A 16,309-nucleotide genomic window follows, 5' to 3' on the forward strand; every position below is an offset into this window, starting at 1 on the left:
TCACCTCAAGTCAGATAAATGTGACAACAGAACAGGTGGCACAACTTTGTTGTGTATGGCTACCAGAAGGGTGTACTTCCAGAAATTTGGAAAATTTCGTAAAGATAGAAGGCAGCAACTCAAACTCTCTTCAGTAACTTATTTTCCTTTCCATTTTGAAAGTGAATTGGAGTTCTCACCCACACAAGTGGATTAATTCTAGTCCCCATGACTACATGTTCTATAACCAAACTGCAACATTCTGTTCTATCTCGTAACATCTAAATAAGGGTAGATTAGTCAATTCTGGGGGGCACTGGGCCTGACATACCCAGATCTCTTGCCTCTCTTTGCTTACAAGCAAACAAAGAGCCAGTCACACAAGGACTCAGTGCAACTCATGGTTCTTGAGTGGCTTTTTACAATTTATGACATATTTTAATATGGTTATGTTTTATGAATCATGCCTTTGAAATCATCCTAATGTTCTGTTTCATAGTTTTATAACTTGGTGGCTATAAGCTATTATTTATATTGTTTAGCAACTCTACTTTGTCTGTTGACTTTGTTGTTGAGCACACTGTTTAGTCTGAGAATTCACAAGCACAAACTGGTAAACAGGATGAAAGTGGCTTAGAACCTGGCCTGGGGTTGGGAAATTCTTCACAATGCCTGACTCATTAATGCAGTCTATAAATGATTATAGAGAGTTTTACAGATGGTGCATATTTTGACCAGCCTCCCCTCTCCTTTCAAGATACACTAAGTGAGCATGTTATTTCCCATTAGCTAAGCACACGCTTTAGCTGGTTCCAGGTGAGAAGGCAGTGCTGATTCAGTGTGGCCCCATCATAGATCAAAGGCAGATTCTTTCTCTACTGGGAAAATATGTCTGTATGTAAAACCCCAGAAAACCAAGACAGTTCTCACAGAAATAGAGAATTGTTTACAAATACATTCTAGCAAAACGGAGCCTTGGCTGACCCTTTTAAATTTTACTTCTCAAGAGAATGCTTTCAGAAATTCATAGGTCTCTCTGATAGTCGTTCACCTGAGCCAAACCAAATATGGTGTTCACCATGCATCCCAGCAGCACCACTTAAATTCTGCTTCTCCTTGTCCTTGTCTTCCTTTGATTGAGAAATGGAAATTTTCAGCAATAATTAATGCAAATTGACAATAGTTATTTCTGTGTTCGGGGACCATCGCCCTGCTTGCCCTTGTGATAGACAGTTACTGAACTCGGTTGATTTAGCATTGAACCTTAGGGTTGTATGAAACCCTGTAAGGGTCATCAGCCTATGTGTCTGAATATATAATTGAGGAAACAGTGACTGCGTACAAGCCGATAGGCATAAAGATGTGAGGTACAGTGCTCAGCTCCCAGTAATACGTTCTGTTCTAGCCTTCATGACCCCCACCCAAGACTCCCCAGGCCTCTGCTTCATCTGCTGACTTGCTGTAGACAAACATGCCACCTTGAGGGTCATGAGTCCTTCCAAGATAGGAGGAGCCTGTTTCCCAGAATGACTGCTTGGGGGAGAGCCACCCACCCACGAGGGACACTGTTTTGGATTTTGAGTGAGAAATATGCTTCTACACAGTGAGACCATTACTCCTGTAGCCTTACCTTCACTACATTACTGGGTCTCTTTGCTGTCTGCACAACCACGTGTGTGTGTCTCTGTGTGTGTGTCCTAATACCATCCTCTTAAAAGCAGCTCAACCACGTGAATTCCAAAGACAACCACTATAAGCAGCAGAGCTACACTGAAAAAGCAAAACACAAGTACTAACTATAGATGTTGATTATGCTCTAGTGGATACAGTGGCACCTTTGTGGTTTTAGTGTCATCTTATTTGTTACGTGGAGGGTGGCACTAAGATTTATTGATTCCATACCTTATAGTACACTAGAAAAAAAGCCAGCTGGCCCTCATGTAAAAATACAGATTTTCTTTTTTTTTTTTTCATCCTCATCCAACAATCCATGTTTCCAACAGTTGTGGAAAGTAGATCTAGTATATTTGGAAGCAAGAAAGTGTAACTAGAGCCTGTTCCCAAGGATCATCTGCATGAAACACATAGAGTGGTAATCCTGCCCAGAGCTGAATGGGGTTTCCAGGAGTATTTCAGGCACAGGTGTGTTTTTTGGATAACAGACATACCTCCAGGATGAGTAAAGCCTCTTGTTTTTCTATATATATATATATATATATATATATATATATATTTTTTTTTTTTTTTTTGCAGTACGCGGGCGTCTCACTGCTGTGCCCTCTCCCATTGCAGAGCACAGGCTCCGGACACGCAGGCCCAGCGTCCATGGCTCAGGGGCCCAGCCGCTCTGCGGCACGTGGGATCCTCCCAGACCGGGGCACGAACCCATGTCCCCTGCATCGGCAGGCGGACTCTCAACCACTGCGCCACCAGGGAAGCCCTGTTTTTCAATACTTTTGCAGAAAAGTTGTTTCTAAGATACCCAAGACTATTTCCTTGGGTAAAAGTAGTTTATTGTTGTTTGTCATTATTATTATTAAATAAAAATAAATAACACATAATCCCACAACAGAATATGTTAGTACCTGGACTTCACATAAAGTAGCTTTCATTTCTAATAACAGCAATGCAGCCTGCTGTTTATGTAATAGCATTTCCAAGGTGCACAACATACTCAGGAATTGCATGTACTAGTCTGTGAAATAGGATCTAAACTATGAAGCCAGGGTTCTGAGATAAGTCCCTGGCCCTTTTACTTGCTGTTTATTCAAAGGCAGCTATTTTAAGACTAATTTTCCTCATCTGTCTGATGTGAGGGCATCGATTTTTGTAGAAATCCTCCCAACATCAGAATTCTCTTTCTATTCATCCCAGAAAAGTGTACAATCAGGTTAAGAAGATTGTTGGTATGGCAAGGACTGGCTGGATGCTGCCTGAACCTGGAGCATCTTCTTTTGAGATGCAGGGCTGGAGGATGTTTCCTGCCCTCCCCTGCAAGAAGGTGTGGACCTGTGGCTGAGGGCCAGGGGCGCTCATCACTTCCAGGAAGCCTCCCATGGGATTTCATCTTTCCCTGCCCCTCTATGGATTGAATGCAGAGTGCTCAAAGGAAGCACAGGAGGGCAGAGTCAAGGCTGGGGCGGGGGGAGGGAGGGAAAATAAAGGAGGTTGTGGAAGCTGCTCCACCAGGATCGCCTGATACTGGACTAGGGTGTGAGTGCAAAATGAACTTTCACTGTATTATCCAGTGAGCACTGGGTGCTTATGCTGGTTTTGGTTTTTTTTTGTTTTTTTTTTAGTTTTTACCATCTTTATTGGAGTGTAACTGATTTACAATGGTGTGTTAGTTTCTGCTTTATAACAAAATGAATCAATTATACATATACGTATATCCCCATATCACCTCGATCTTGCATCTCCCTCCCATCCTCCCTATCCTACCTCTCTAGGTGGTCACAAAACATACAACTGACCTCCCTGTGCTATGCTGCTGCTTCCGACTAGCTATCTGTTTTACATTTGGTAGTGTGTATACGTCAATGCCACTTTCTCACTTCGTCCCAGCTTACCCTTCCCCCTACCCATGTCCTCAAGTCCATTCTCTACGTCTGCATTTTTATTCCTGTCCTGACCCTAGGTTCTTCATAACCACTTCTTTTTTTTTTTTATTTTCTTGACTCCATATATATCTTTTAACATACGGTATTTGTTTTTTTCTCTTTCTGACTTATTTCACTCTGTATGACAGACTCTAGGTCCATCCACCTCACTACAATGTTTCTTTTTATGGCTGAGTAATATTTTATTGTATATATGTGCTACGTCTTCTTTATCCACTCATCTGTTGATGGACACTTAGGTTGCTTCCATGTCCTGGCTATTGTAAATAGAGCTGCAATGAACATTGTGGTACATGACTCTTTTTGAATTATGGTTTTCTCAGGGTTTATGCCCAGTAGTGGGATTGCTGGGTCGTATGGTAGTTCTATTTTTAGTTCTTTAAGAAACCTCCATACTGTTCTCCATAGTGACTGTATCAATTTACATTCCCACCAACAGTGCAAGAGGGTTTCCTTTTCTCCACACCCTCTCCAGCATTTATTGTTTGTAGGTTTTATGATGATGGCCATTCTGACAGGTGTGAGATGATACCTTATTGTAGTTTTGATTCCCATTTCTCTAATGATTAGTGATGTGGAACATTCTCTATGTGGTTGTTGGCAATCTGTATATATCCTATAGAGAAATGTCTGTTTAGGTCTTCTTCCAATTTTTGGATTGGGTTGTATGTTTTTTTGATATTGAGCTTCATGGGCTGCTTGTAAATTTTGGAGATTAATCTTTTGTCAGTTGCTTCACTTGCAAATATTTTCTGCCATTCTGAGGGTTGTCTTTTCATCTTGTTTATGGTTTCCTTTGTTGTGCAAAAGCTTTTAAGTTTCATTAGGTCCCATTTGTTCACTTTTGTTTTTATTTCTATTTCTCTAGGATGTGGGTCAAAAAGGATCTTGCTGTGGTTTATGTCATAGAGTGTTCTGCCTGTTTTCCTCTAAAAGTTTGATAGTGTCTGGCCTTACATTTAGGTTTTTAATCCATTTTGAGTTTACTTTTGTGTATGATGTTAGGGTGTGTTCTAATTTCATTCTCTTACATGTAGCTGTTCAGTTTTCCCAACACCACTTATTGAAGAGGCTGTCTTTTCTCCATTGCATATTTTTGTCTCCTTTATCAAAGCTAAGATGACCATATGTGCGTGGGTTTATCGCTGGGCTTTCTATCCTGTTCCATTGATCCATATTTCTGTTTTTGTGCGAGTACCATACTGTCTTGATGACTGTAGCTTTGTAGTATAGTCTGAAGTCAGGGAGTCTGATTTCTCCAGCTCCATTTTTCTTTCTCAAGATTGCTTTGACTATTCAGGGTCTTTTGTTTTTCTATACAAATTGTGCAATTTTTTTAATTATATTTCTGTGAAAAATGTGATTGGTAGTTTGATAGAGGTTGCATTGAATCTATATATTGCTTTGGGTAGTAGAGTCATTTTCATAATGTTTATTCTTCCAATCCAAGAACATGGTATATCTTTCCATCTGTTTGTATCATCTTTAATTTCTTTCATCAGTGTCTTATAGTTTTGTGCATACAGATATTTTGTCTCCTTAGGTAGGTTTATTCCTAGGTATTTTATTCTTTTGGTTGCCATGGTAAATGGGAGTGTTTCCTTAATTTCTCTTCATATTTCTCATTACTAGTGTATAGGAATCCAATATTTCTGTGCATTAATTTTGTGTCCTGCTACTTTACCAAATTCATTGATTAGCTCTAGTAGTTTCCTGGTAGTGTCTTTAGGATTCACTACATATAGTATCATGTCATCTGCAAATAGTGACACCCTTATTTCATCTTTTCTGGTTTGGATTCCTTTTATTTCTTTTTCTTCTCTGAATGTTGTGACTAAAACTTCCAAAACTATGTGGAATAATTGTGGGGAGAGTGGGCAACCTTGTCTTGTTCCTGATCTTAGAGGAAATGATTTCAGTTTTTCACCATTGAGGATGATTTTGGCTGTGGGTGTCATATATGACCTTTATCATGTTGAGATAAGTTCCCACTATGCCTAATTTCTGGAGGGTTTTCATCATAAATGGGTGTTGAATTTTGTCAAAATCTTTTTCTGCAACTATTGGATGATCATATGGTTTTTATCTGTCAGTTTGTTAATATGATTTAGCACATTGATTGATTTCCAGATATTGAAGAATCCTTGCATTCCTGGTATAAGCCCCCTTGATAATGGTGTTTGATCCTTTTAATGTGCTGTTGGGGTTTGTTTGCTAGTATTTTGTTGAGGATTTCTGCATCTATGTTCATCAGTGATATTGGCCTGTAGTTTCCTTTCTTTGTGACCTTTTTTCCTGGTTTTGTTGTCAGGGTGATGGTGGCATTGTAGAATAAATTTGGGAGTGTTCCTCCCTCTGCTTTATTTTGGATGAGTTTGAGAAGGATAGGTGTTAGCTCTTCTCTAAATGTTTGATAGACTTCACCTGTGAAGCCATCTGGTCCTGGGTTTTTGTTTGTTGGAAGATTTTTAATCACAGTTTCAATTTCAGTGCTTGTGACTGGTCTGTTCATATTTTCTATCTCTTCCTGATTCAGTCTTGTCAGGTTGTGCATTTCTAAGAATTTGTCCATTTCTTCCAGGTTGTCCATTTTATTGGCATAGAGTTCCTTGTAGTAATCGCTTATGATCTTTTTTTTATTATTATTTCTGTAGTGTCAGTTGTTACTTCTCCTTTTTTTATTTCTAATTCTATTGATTTGTGTCTTCTCCCTTTTTTCTTGATGAGCCTGGCTAATGGTTTATCAATTTTGTTTATCTTCTCAAAGAACCAGCTTTTAGTTTTATTGATCTTTGCTATCATTTCCTTCATTTCTTTTTCATTTATTTATATTCTGATCTTTATGATTTTTTTCCTTCTGCTAAATTTGGGTTTTTTTGTTCTTCTTTCTCTAATTGATATAGGTGTATGGTTAGGTTGTTTATTTGAGATGTTTCTTGTTTCTTGAGGTAGGATTGCATTGCTAAAAACTTCCCTCTTAGGACTGCTTTGGCTGCATCCCATAGATTTTGGGTCATTGACAATATTTTCATTGTTATTTGTTTCTAGGTATTTTTTTATTTTCTCTTTGATTTCTTCAATGATCTCTTGGTTATGAAGTAGTGTATTGTTTAGCCTCCCTTTCTTTGCATTTTTTACCGATTTATTCCTGTACTTGATATTTAGTCTCATAGTGTTGTGGTCAGAAAAGATACTTGATAAGATTTCAATTTTCTTAAATTTACCAAGGCTTGATTTGTGACCCAAAATATGATCTATCCTGGAGAATTTCCATGAGCACTTGAGAAGAAAGTCTATTGTGTTGTGTTTGGATAGAATGTCCTATAATACCATTTAAGTCCATCTTGTTTAATGTGTCATTTAAGCTTGTGTTTCCTTATTTATTTTCAATTTTGTTGATCTGTCCATTGGTGAAAGTGGGGTGTTAAAGTCCCCTACAATGACTGTGTTACTGTTGATTTCCCCTTTCATGGCTGTTAACATTTGCCTTATGTATTGAGGTGCTCCTATGTTGGGTGCATAAATAGTTACAATTTTATATCTTCTCCTTCGATTGATCCCTTGATCATTATGTAGTGTCCTTCTTTGTTTCTTGTGATAGTCTTTATTTTAAAGTTTATTTTCTCTGATATGAGCATTGCTACTCCAGCTTTCTTTTGATTTCCATTTGCATTGAATATCTTTTTCCATCCCCTCACTTTCAGTCTGTATGTGTCCTTATGTCTGAAGTGTGTCTCTTATAGGCAGCATATGTACAGGTCTTGTTGTTGTATCCATTCAGCCAGTCTATGTCTTTTGGTTGGAGCATTTAATCCATTTACATTTAAGGTAATTATCAACATATATGTTCCTATTACCATTTTTTTAAATTGTTTTGGGTTTTTTATTGTAGTTTTTTTTTTTTCTTCTTCTCTGTGTTTCCTGCCTAAAGAAGTGCCTTTAACATTTGTTGTAAAGCTGTAACAGCTGTTGTAAGCTGTGGTGCTGAAATCACTTAACTTTTGCTTGTCTGTAAAGGTTTTAATTTCTCCATTGAACCTGAATGAGATCCTTCCTGCGTAGATTAATTTTGGTTGTAGTTTTTTTCCCTTTCATCACTTTTAATATATCCTGCCACTCCCTTCTGGCTTGCAGATTTTCTGCTGAAAGATGAGCTGTTTACCTTATGGGGATTCCCTTGTATGTTTTTTTGTTGCTTTTCCCTTGCTGCTTTTAATATATTTTCTTTGTATTTAATATTTATAGTTTGATTAATATGTGTCTTGGCACGTTTCTCCTTGGATTTATCCTGATGGGACTCTCTGCACTTTCTGGACTTGATTCACTATTTCCTTTCCCATATTAGGGAAGCTTTCAACTATAATCTCTTCAAATATTTTCTCAGTCCCTTTCTTTTTCTCTTCTTCTTCTGGGACCCCAATAATTTCAATGTTGGTGCATTTAATATTCTCCCAGATGTCTCTGTGACTGTCCTCACTTCTTTTCATTCTTTTCTCTTTATTTTGCTCTTGAATAGTTATTTCCAGTATTTTATCTTCCAGGTCACTTACCTGTTCTTCTGTCTCAGTTATTCTGCTCTTGATTCCTTGTCAAGAATTTTTAATTTCATTTATTGTGTTGTTCATCATTGTTTGTTTTGTCTTTAGCTCTTAGAGGTGATTGTTAAACGTTTCTTGTATTTTTTCCATTCTATTTCCAAGATTTTGGGTCATCTTTACTATCATTACTCTGAATTCTTTTTCAGGTAGACTGCCTATATCTTCTTCATTTGTTTGGTCTGTTGGGTTTTTACCTTGCTCCTTCATCTGCTGTGTGTTTCTCTGTCTTCTCATTTTGCTTAACTTACTGTGTTTGGGGTCTCCTTTTCACATGCTGAAGGTTCATATTTCCTGTTGTTTTTGGTGTCTGCTTCCAGTGGCTAAGGTTGGTTCAGTGGGTTATTTAGGCTTCCTGGTGGAAGTGACTGGTGCCTGTGTTCTGGTGGATGAGGCTGGATCTTGTTTTTCTGGTGGGCAGGACTGCATCTGGTTGTGTGCTTTGGGGTGTCTGTTATCTTATTATGATTTTAGGTAGCCTCTGTGCTAATGGGTGGTTTTCTCTTCCTGTCTTGCTAGTTATTTAGCATAGGGTGTTCAGCACTGTAGCTTGCTGGTCATTGAGTGGAGGTTGGTCTTAAAGTAGAGATGAAGATCTCTTGGAGAACTTTCGCAGTTTGATATTACATGGAGCTTGGAGGTCCCTGGTGGTCCAGTGTCCTGAACTCAGCTCTCTCATCTCAAAGGCACAGGCCTGACACCCGCCTGGAGCACCAAGACCCTGTCAGACACACAGCTCAAAAGGAAAGGGAGAAAAAAAAGAAAGAAATGAAGAAAAAAAAATAAAGTTATTAAAATAAAAATATTAAAATAATTATTAAATTTATTTTAAATATTAAAAAGTTATTAAAGAAAATAAAGAAAGAAGAGAGCAACAAAGCCAAAAAATTAATATACCAATGATAACAGGCACTAAAATGTATACTAAAAAACAAACAAACAAACAAAAAACAGATAGAACCCTAGGACAAATGGTAAAAACAAAGCTATACAGACAAAATCACACAAAGAAGCATTCACTACACTCTCACAAAAAGAGAAAAAAGAAAAATATGTATGTATAATTGCTCTCCAAATCCACCTCCTCAATTTAGGGTGATTTGTTTTCTATTCAGGTATTCCACAGACGCAGGGTACATCATTTTGATTGTGGAGATTTAATCCACTGCTCCTGTGGCTGCTGGGAGAAATTTCCCTTTCTCTTCTTTGTTCACACAGCTCCCAGGGCTCAGCTTTGGATTTGGCCCTACCTCTGTAGTAGGTTGCCTGAGGACGTCTGTTCCCCACCCAGAGAGGATTGGGTTAAAGTAGCAGCTGATTAGGGGATTCTGGCTCACTCAGGTTGGGGGAGGGAGGGGTACAGAGTGCTGGGAGAGCCTTCAGTGGCAGAGGCCGGCATGAAATTGCACCACCGTGAGGCGCCATGTGTTCTCCCGGGGAAGTTGTCCCTGGATCACGGGACCCTGGCAGTGGCGGGATGCACAGCCTCCTGGGAAGGGTGGCGTGGATAGTGACCTGTGCTCGCACACAGGCTTCTTGGTGGTGGCAGTAGTGGCCTTAGCATCCCATGCCTGTCTCTGGGGTCCGCGCTGTTAGCTACGGCTCACACCCATCTCTGGAGATCGTATAGGTGGTGCTCTGAATCCACTCTCAACCCCAAAACAATGGTCTCTTGCCTCTTAGGCAGGTCCAGACCTTTTCCCGGACTCCCTCCCGGCCAGCCGTCGTACACTAGCCCTTTCAGGCTGTGTTCATGCCGCCAACCCCAGTCCTCTCCCTGGGATCCGACCTCCGAAACCCGAGCCTCGGCTCCCAGCCCCCGCCCACCCTGGCAGGTGAGCAGACAAGTCTCTCAGGCTGGTGAATGCTGGTTGGCACTGATCCTCTGTGCGGGAATCTCTCTGCTTTGCCCTCTGCATCCCTGTTGCTGTTCTCTCCTCCATGGTTCCAAAACTTCCCCCCCGCCATCCCCCTTCTCTGCAAGTGAAGGGGCCTCTCAGTGTGTGGAAACATTTCCTCCTTCACAGCTTCCTCCCACTGGTGCATGTCCCATCCCTATTCTTTTATCTCTGTTTTTGCTTTTGCCCTACCCAGGTACGTGGGAAGTTTCTTGCCTTTTGAGAAGTTTGAGGTCTTCTGCCTGCATTCAGTAGGTGCTCTGTAGGAGTTGTTCCACATGTAGATGTATTTCTGATGTATCTGTGGGGAGGAAGGTGATCTCCACGTCTTACTCTTCCACCATTTTGAAGGTCTCTGCTCTGGGTGTTTATGTTTAAAGTATCTGATGTCACCTTAGTATAAATAGACATCTCTCTTTTAGATTTTCCAACCTAAAATGTATTAGAATTTCATGAACAAAACTTCAGTCCCTTGTCCTTAACCTAAGGCTTATGCCTTGTTCCTGAGACAGAGCCACATTGATTATGGCTAATGATTGCTTTTCAGAACTGTAAGCCAGTGGTTCTAAATCAAGTTTTCTCAACCTTGATGCTGCTAATATTTGGGGCCAGATCATTTTTTGCTGGGGGCCGGAGCTGTTTGTGCATCATAGGACACTTAGCAGCATCCCCAGGCTCTGCCAATGTCATGCCATGAGCACCTTCTCCTGAGTTGGGACAACAAAACATCTCCAGACACTGTCACATGCCCCTGGGTGGCAAAATTGCCCCTCTTTGAAAGTCACTGCTTCAACAGAACAGCAAATTAACAGAAATGCAGAACTTCTATTATTTGATTACTTTAAAAATATTAAAAGTATAAAATCTTAACATCTGGTGGAAATTTAGACATCAGCCAATGCCATGCTGCCACTCACTCCCGAAATCCTCACCTAGAGTAATATTCCTGGCTTCTGGAATTAGGGAGTGTCAGGATCTGGCTGGCTCTTCCAGGACCTGTTTACCTATGTGTGGCAGGACTTACCATAAACAAACCAAATCACCACAGCACATTAAATTCTGAAAAGGAAAGCAGACTGTCTTATAAATAATATATATGGCATTGATTCAGGAGATTGCTTACGTTAACATTTATTAAATGGTTATAAACCACTTTCTTAATTTCAAAAGTTTTAGCATTATTTGGTTTTATTAAGGAATCATGAGATGGTAGAGAACACATAATTTAATAGCAAACCAGTTATTTGTGTGTCATGCAAATTGAATATTAAATAGATACTTCACTTACTATGGCATATTGATATACTTAATATTTTATAGAAAGGGTAGAATTTAATTTTACTAAGTTCATTTATTTTGACCACATGCCCACATCACACTTTCTCACATTTCTATTCTTTGTCCTCACAGTGAAATGATAGCTTTATCTCATCTACCCCAGAAATCTCTCCCCTGTCTACTAGTACACACATGTACCTGATGAAAAACATTTTGTCACTTCAAATATGTAAACACAAGCACAATTTTAATACATTTTTGGATATATTTAACCTATCAATATTTCAAGAGAAAACATAAATACCAAAATAGTTACATTCCCTTTTGCTATGAATATATGTATAGTCAGCAGTTAACATCTGCTAGAGACTGAATGTTTGTGTGTCCCCCAAATTTATACATTGAAATCCTAATCCCCAAGGTCATGGTATTAGGAGGTGGGGCCTCCAGGAGGTGATTAGGTCATAAGGACAAAGCCCTCATGAATGGGATTAGTGTTCTTATAAAAGAGACTCCAGAGCTCTCCCTCCATCCTTCCACCTTGTGAGGACACAGTGAGAAGACGACCGACCATGAACAAAGAAGTGGGACCTCACCAGATGTGGAATCTGCCAGTGCCTTGATCTTGGATTTCCAACCTCCAGAGCCATGAGAAGTAAATTACCATGGTTCTTAAGCCACCCTGTCTGTGATATTTTGTTGTAGCAGCATGAATGGACTAAAATAGCATCCAGATAGGTTATTATATGAACCTGCATGTTCACAATTTGCATAAACAATATAACAAAGAATTGGCTGAGGTCCACAGCAGGTTTCAATATCCCACAAAAGAATAGGGCTGCATGGCTCTCAGGACTGTTGGTGATTTGTGGAAGAATACCTGATCTGGGAAACACCTTACCTGTTCCCTGGTAGACTTAGGGAGCTGCTTGGGACATTTGCAACCATTTCTTGACTTACAAAGTTGTAGTGGCCCTCTGAAGTTTAGGGTCTGTTTCATCCAAAATGTAAGACTTGGAGTCCTTGAATGGTAGGTAGACCTGTCGCCTGGCTTTAATCTAATAGCCAGTTTGCACCACTATGATCAAGTACCTTCTTAGCAATATTAGTACACTGAAAAGATTCAAAGCTTTGTAAATGACAATGCTGCTGTCACTGAGACAATGAGGCTGTGCGGTGCCAGGACCCCTTTTTGTGAGTTTTCCTTCTGCCTCTCTCACCTCTCCTTCTTTGTTTCCTTATTGGATCTTTACTCCTCTCTCTAATCAAGAAGCTCACTCTTTTCTTTCTATCCACAATCATTCTGTTGACAAGCTCATTAAGTCTCATGGTTTCAACACCATGTGTTCACAGATTAGTCCCAGCCTGATCCTTTAACCTAAATTCTATGTTCGTATACACAAGTATCACCACCACTCCTTGTATTTGAACATCTCAGAAATTAATGTGATCCAAATTAATTCCTAGATGACCCCTAAGTCTATCTCTTCCTCATTCTTTCCCATCTTTGTAAATGGTAACTCCATTCTTTCCTTTCATCAAGCCAAAACACATGCATTCACCCCCAGCTCCTCCCTTACTGTCATAGTCTACAAGACATGTGACAGCAATTGTTACTTGCTCTAAAATAAAAATATGTCAAAAATCTGATCTTATAATACCCACATGGCTGTCACTCTAACCCAAGCCCCAGGATCTTTTTTTTTTTTTAAATTGAGGCAAAACTATACATATAATGAAATAAAGATAATACATGTATAATCCAATGACTTTTACAAATACACACCTCCATGTAACCAGCATGTAACAGGCCCAATCAAGATTTAGACTATTTCTCTTATTTCCCTCATGCTCCTCCCCTCTGACAGTTACTATTCTGATTTTCTATCATCATGGATTATTATTTCTTATTTTTTAACATCATATCAATAAAATTTTACTGTATTTACTCCTTTGTGTCTAGGATCTCACTCATTATAGCTTTTAGAGATTAATATAGTTATGATTATTAGTGGCACATTAATTTTTTATTGCTGTACCATGTTCCATTGTATCAATATACCACAATTTTCTTATTGTACTAGTCCACAGTCTCCAGAGAAATATAATCAATCGTGGTGGGAGGTGTGTGTGGAGAGACAGAGAGAGATAGGGAGAGGAGATAGAGAATCTTTAAGGAACTGGCTCACATGATTGTGGGCATTGGCAAGTCTGAATTCCGCGGGGCAGGCTGCAGGCTGGAGAACTAGGGAAGGGTTGATATTGCAGCTCAAGTCTAAAGACTGTCTGAAAGCAGACTTCCTCTTTTCTAGAGGACCTCACTCATTTTTTCTTAAAGCCCTCAACTGATGGGATGAGGCACACCCACATAATGCAGTGTAATCTGCTTTACTCAAAGTATGCTGATTTAAATATTCATCACATTTGAAAGCAACATCTAGATCGATGTTTGACCTAACTTTGGGACACCATAGCCTAGCCAAGTTGACACATAAAGTTATCCATTCCACTTATCTATTTCCTAGTTGATAGAATTTGGGTTCTTTTCTGTTTTAGACCTTCAAGAATAAATATTTTCTATAATTCTTATTGTGGAAATTTATTTTCATTTTTCTTGGGTAAATAGGAATAGGATTGTCAGGTTATAAGGCAGTTATGTATTTAACTTTATATGCCAAAACATTTTCTAAAGGTGTCATATTATTTTAAATTCTTGCCAGCAATATAGGAGATTTAAGGTTACTTCACATCTTTGGCAAAATGTGGTGTTGTCTCTATTTTTAAACATTCTAGAAAGTGTGAAGAGGTATTTCATTGTGTGTGTGTGTGTGTGTGTGTGTGTGTGTGTGTGTGTTTAAAGCATAACCTGCTTAATCATAAACTTGCAAAAGGGAACCCATCTGCTTTTGGTTTCATTTCAGCAGGGGTTCAAAGGTGTGAAAAGGGACAGTAAGTTTTATAGGGTAAACAGAAGAAACTGAGTGGAGTATTTGGAAGCAAAGAGCATTTTTTTTGTGTTCAGGAAATATTCAGCAGTCCTAGGTTGGCTGTAGGGGGGCAAACAGGCAGTCTGTGACATTTTAGTGCTGGGGGCAGAGTTTTTTCTATGTCTGGCCACTCCTAAAACAAGTGGAGGTCAACAGGGTATTTGTTGAGGCCAAGCTGTCAGATTGGTCCCTGTGGGGGAGGGAGGCTGTGGTGACTGACAACTTCTCTATCAGTAGTTTGTTCTTGCTTATTGCCAAATAGTTTTCCATTGTAAAAATATATTATAGAATGGATTGTTTATCCATTGATGGATTTGCTCGTAGGAAAATTCAATATGCAGCTAATAAATCTGTTAAGTAGGAGGAGATTATTCATATCATAGAGGAATTCTTCAATTTCAAAGAATTTTCCCCAGCGATCTTTTATCTAGGAATGACCACAAGAGCTCTTAGAATGTTGGTCTAATTACAAAAAGTCAATTTGCATTGTTTTTAAGCTAAAGCTTGTTGCCATGTATTAGGGCTTTATTACAGAAAACTCTTAGTAAAATTCCTTTTTATAGTCCTGTAGCTTATTGATGCTCACCATGCATTGAATATCACCCACCCCTTCTTGGGAAAAAATAGAAATAAAAAAAAAAAGACAATTATTTTTCTCAAGCAAGCCTCATCAAGATCCATGTGCACATCTCTTGGAAAGAAAAATTTCACTTTATCACAACAAGTAGAACATGTAAATCTTGCAAACTTTCTATGGGAATTTTTGGTACAAAATTGTACCTTCTTGTTCTTTAATATTAGTGCTGAAAAATAGAGAGACCTCTCATTGGGCCCTTTGTAATGAGACAATAGAATTATGATTTGATGTCATCTTTGCCCATTTTTCTGTCTCAGGACCGGCTTAGATGGGGTCTTTTGAAGCAGATGCCCATTAGATCTAGAACCTTGTGTGTTCACCTGTCTTTTAGGTGAAGTGAGGGGAGAGCTGCTGTTTAGACATATGAAAAATGAAGGACATCCACAGGAGAGGGCTGACATGAATGAGGTCATACTTCAATATTGCTTTATCTTGTTTGACTGAATAATAAAGGGAAATGAGAATAAGGCTTTACTGGTCTCTGATACTTTGGCATGTTCAAATTTTATCCTATAATTTATTTAAATGAATCAAAATTAGGCCTCATCAAAAAACAAACAAAAAAGGGTGTCATCTCTGATTTTAAAACATGCTAAGCATAGCAACTGATTGATTCTTTTACACGTGTCTCTAATAACTCATGACTTCTGAGCAAGTAGACAGATGGCAATGTGCAGGATCTTACTGTACACTTATAAATACTCAAGCAGAGTGATTTCTCTATCAGAATTCTTTTGGGTTAAATGCCTACTTTTAAATATCATTCTTTAAAAAAATAAACTATTCATCAATATTATTTTCTATAATATATAACATGTACTTATGTGCTGTATGTCAGGTTAATAATGAAAAATCAATAAACATATCCAAAAACAAGCTAAAAATCCTATATGTGAAGTTTTCAAGTGAGAAATAGATCAAGTCAAGGTTTTACCTTTGGGTAAAGATGCAGACAAGTGAGGAATAAGAGCCTGAGGAGAAACAGCCTGAAGAATAACATTTTCTGTGCTTCCACAAGCCCCCCAAGTTGGAAAACTTTTGACCCAGAGGCTGTGCTTTTTGATTAAAATCTTTACAATTTAAAATAGTCCCAGGACTTCCCTGGTGGTGCAGTGGTTAAGAATCACCCTGCCAATGTGGGGGACACGGGTTTTATCCCTGGTCTGGGAAGATCCCACATGCCGTGGAGCAACTAAACCACAACTACTGAGCCTGCACTCTAGAGCCCATGAGCCACAACTACTGAAGCCCACATGTATAGAGCCTGTGCTCCACAACAAGAGAAGCCACCACAATGAGAAGCCTGCACACCACA

This window comes from Pseudorca crassidens, chromosome 3 (assembly GCF_039906515.1).
Source record: "Pseudorca crassidens isolate mPseCra1 chromosome 3, mPseCra1.hap1, whole genome shotgun sequence".
Classification (NCBI taxonomy): Eukaryota; Metazoa; Chordata; class Mammalia; order Artiodactyla; family Delphinidae; genus Pseudorca; species Pseudorca crassidens.